The sequence below is a fragment of the Camelus dromedarius genome, chromosome 19 (assembly GCF_036321535.1).
Source record: "Camelus dromedarius isolate mCamDro1 chromosome 19, mCamDro1.pat, whole genome shotgun sequence".
NCBI lineage: Eukaryota > Metazoa > Chordata > Mammalia > Artiodactyla > Camelidae > Camelus > Camelus dromedarius.
Window position 1 is genome coordinate 9,122,860 of NC_087454.1, and position 4,465 is coordinate 9,127,324.

Here is a 4,465-nt window from a genome sequence, read left to right on the forward strand (position 1 = left end):
TGGGACACATTAGGTTAAATTAAAAATTATCAAAATAATAATACTATTCATCTATTTCTTTTTTGCGTTTTTAATATGGCTACCAGAAAATTTGTAATTATATATGTGGATTGCATTGCATTTCAGTTGTATGAAGCTACGCTAGACTTTGAAACCCTGGAATGATTCTTTACTTTTTGCTCTGAGGTTCCATACCAGATCTGTCGACAAGCGCCGACACCCGGTCCCTTGGCGCTTTGTCTCTCCCCTTCCGTTCCTGAACCCCTAGTGCAGACCAGCCCTCTCCCTGGGACAGTACCGCCTGCATCTGTCTGCTTCCAGCGACTCTCCACCCGAGGCCCAGCTCAGCTGGCAGCAGACAAACTCGATAACCTGAATAACTGGGAGTTAACCTCGTCCAGATCCCCCCTGAGATTAAAAAGAAAACAAATAACAGATTAAACTCTGTGCACACCTGCTCTGTATAAGAAGGACTGTGATGTGCTAGAAATGGAATAACCAGCCACTCACTTAATTTTACACTCTGCCGTCAGCATAAACCAGTGCCTCTCACCCGCAGATGAGAGGGGAGCTGGGAGCCCTGTGCAGGCTCCAGAGGAAGGGGATGGAGTCACTGACCTTCTAAACCTCAAACAGGTACACAAATTCACTTTTCAGTTTGGATTTAGTTCGGTCCTCGAAACACACCCTTCAAGGGCCAGGCTTTCTTTTAAGAAGGCTTGTGGATGGCACACGCACATTTCTGGTCCTGGACTCTGAGCTTTGGGGAATCATGACTTGACAGAAAAATCTTCTGGAAAATCCAGCCCCTTCTCCACTGGGCAACATAATCAACAGCGAGAAGGTAGGAATGAAAGTGGCCATTCAATAGATTAGATCCTGGGGATGGCTAGGGATGCTGAAGGTGAAGATGGAAGAGTTCTTTCTCTCTCCATCCCTTTCCTGCCTGTCCCGTGGCAGCAGCCAGCCCACGTGAGGGGCGCCCACGTGAGGGGCATCCACTTGAAGCAAGCACGTCTGCGCTTGGGCGGAGACTGGAGACCCCCCACCTCAGGTCAGGACACCTGCCCTCCAGCCAGTGGAGCCACTCTTCTTCTGAAGGGCTGTCCGATTCTCCGGAGGCCCTTGGCCGGCCACCTCGGTGAAGGCTGAAAGTCACTCAAGACCTGTGCAAAGAGCGTGGGGTCTCCTGGCTAGACCACCCACCTGCCGCCCCTTCATAACGAAAGGCAGACCTTCTAACTGCCAGGCACTGTTCTCTGTTGGGTCCCCAGCTGACAACATAAGACTAGCTTGATCGATTCCACAGGTTATGAACCCAAACTGCTCTCATTTCCATCTTCAGGCTCACACCTCATAAACGTGTCCTTCTGACTGGTAGAACAGGCTGGGCGTGGAGAGCAAGGCTGTCACCATGACTGTAGCTCTTCTTCCCAACAGTAAATACCAAATGCAGCAAGTATCTCGCAGAACTCTAGGGAAGAGTGGGAAGAGAATTCCTTGGCTGCATCGAAAATGTGAACTTCCTTCCACGCACGCCCTGACAGGGACACTCCAGATTTCCCAAGGCGTGAGGCTAGGCGGAAGTGGAGGCAGGGGAGGGTGTGGTGACGCGGGGAGGATGTCCAAGGCTGGCCTTGGTGTTGCCAGCAGATCTCTGGGAGCCTTGCATTTTCCTTCTTTTTCTCTTAAGCACCAGCTGGCAGAACCAATTCCTTTCTCTCAAGGGCTGGCTCTGTGAGTCACTGCCCATCTGCCAGCAGCAAGAAGAACACGGGGAGCATCTCCCAAAACCCTGGGCGCTTGCCCTGGCTCGTTGTGAGGGTGGCATGAGGTTGGCAGCTGCCCATGGTCAGACATACAGAGGAAGCATATTCTGAGATACAGGAAAAAAATGAAAACATACTGGAATGAATCAAGAAGTTTCACATTAAAGAAGATAAGTTGTCTTAATAATAAAAGCTCAACTAAACCAACCCAAGACCCCGAAAGAAGAGATGGCAGGAGAGGCAAAAGAAGAAACAGGATCTCATTGCCCATAATAGGAATGACTTGAACATAACAAAGTGGGGGTTAAGCCACGTTAATTAGCTTCAATAAAAACTGTTGGCCTCATCATAGATAAAGTCCCACCTCATCCCTCAGGACTGAACCACACGTGCAGACTGCCCAGTCTCCCTCAAAAGCAGTGTACTTTCTCTATGCAGCTCTTGAATGTCTTCACCCTCTTCCCCTTTTCTCCTTTCTTCACTGATGCTTTCACTCTATCTGGACCCTCCTTCACCCTCACCTTCCTTCAGCTATCAAGTCAAGCCACAGATCTAAATATGATCCTTTTCCAAAGATGCCCACTGTCCAAGAAGCCATGATGACAATGCCAGATTGAAGGGTCCTAAAGGATGATTGTGATAATCCAGCATAGAACGTTGCACTGAGACTTGCTCATTTCCCTTTTGTAGGAGGCACAGCTGAGTGTATATAGGGTACCAATGAACATAGAAGGTTAAGTGACAGTGTCAAAGTGTGGTCTATGGAATGAGAGTTGGAAGGTATTACATAGTTAACCAAATGAAACCAAACCAAACCAAAACAATTGTTTCCATGGTCAAAAAAGATTGAGAGTCATGCTAGGTTAAAGAGTATATTGAGGGCTTTTGATATGCAGCTGTGTCTTGTGAATTTCCCGGAGGATGTAATAATACGTCTCAATTCCTAAACTTATTTGACCCCAGTTCCCTTTAGGTTTTCTCACTGGACGCAACACTCAGGCTTCAAGTATGAAGTCTTGCTTTCGTGAGTGACTTGGCCCCGAAGGTAATTTCTAAGGAAGCTTGTTTCAGGCTATTCTGAGACTTGAGAGTGTCACTGTTATAAGAACATTCCCAAGCTGATCGTGAAGAGCAAGTCTAGTTTGAGCATATCCTCTTTGGTAGTCAGCAACAGAAGTTGCTTTCTAGGTGCTTGGTATGTTTGGTTGACAGAAAAGTTTGAAAGCAGAGAACATAAGGAAAAGGAAAAGAGAGGTATAAAGCATGAAGCCACAGAAAGAAAAAAAGTAACTCTTAATCCAGACGAGGCTTAGCTTCAAGCATTGTCTCATCTGATAATATGATGGACATCTCCTTTAGAGGTCGAGTGACCCTTGCTCAGGGAATAGAATAAGAAGTTTTTAGCAATCCTTGGGATTAGGTAGTTGTTTTTCCTAGCCAAATCTCGGCTGGTAAAATTATAACATTTTCCCCCCCAAACTGCTCCTTAATGCTCCTTAATGACCACGGTTTGATCAGGTTGATCCATAGATAACACGGTCCTTGGCTGCCCAGCAGCACATCTCGGTGCTTCATTTCCTTTCCAGTCTTTCCTGGCTGCATGGCTTTTGATGCAGTGGGAGGACCTGCAATATTTCTGCATTTCTTTTTCAGATTGTGAGTCGATTCTGATAAACAAGCCAAGTTCTGAGGCTTTTGGCTACATTTGTCTCAAGAAATGTGGTAGGTGAAAGAAACTCTGCAGTAACTACTTCTAAGACTTAAATATGTTATTCTGGAATGATTTGGCTCAAAATTAAAAGCACTCCTACAACGAGCAGTATTTGAGTGAAAATAGAAGCTACCACACAAAAGTACAGCTGTTAGGAAATACCAGATTTCAGTCATGTTGTGTGATTCCAGCTTCATGCTGTGTTGGAGTCACCAGTTTGTGTAGAAGACCACACATACCAGAAAACAAGGAGATAAACAGCAAAGAGCTGGCAGAGATATTTGGAATCTAGGTTTAAATAAAAATAAAAATAGGTAATGAGATGACAAAAAAGCATCTGACAAAATTCAACAACCATTTATAGATTAAAAACTCTGAAAGAAAAACACCCTCTAAAATCCGGAGAAGGACAAAAACAAAAATCCTACCACTAGCATCATACTTAATGAAGACCTGTTGAACACATTTTATTTATGATGAGCAACAGGACAAAAACACCTGCTTTTACCACTTTTATTCAACATTGTACTGAAGGTTCTGGCCACTGTAATAAGGCAAGAAAAAGAAAGGAAAGACAAAAAGATCAGAAAAGAAATGATCTGTCCTGAAATAGAAATGACATGATTGTACACATAGAAAATCCTAAGGAATCTAGAAAGTAATGCTAGAAATAACGAATAAGTTTATCAGACTTGCAGGATACAGGTCAACATATAAAAATCATTTTTATTCTTATATACTAATAGCAAACAAATTAAAATAAAATTTAAAAAATTTATTTAAAATAAAATTTAAAAATTCACAATAGCACCAACACAGTGGGTGGAAAGCTTAGTGGCAGAGCATGTGCTTGGCATGTGTGAGGTTATGGGTTCAATCCTCAGTGCCTCTATTAAGGGGGAAAATAACTTGGGAATGGATTAAACAAAATTATTTTTTAAAAAGCTAAGAGTTATTTAAGAAGACTTAAATTAATGAAGAGATA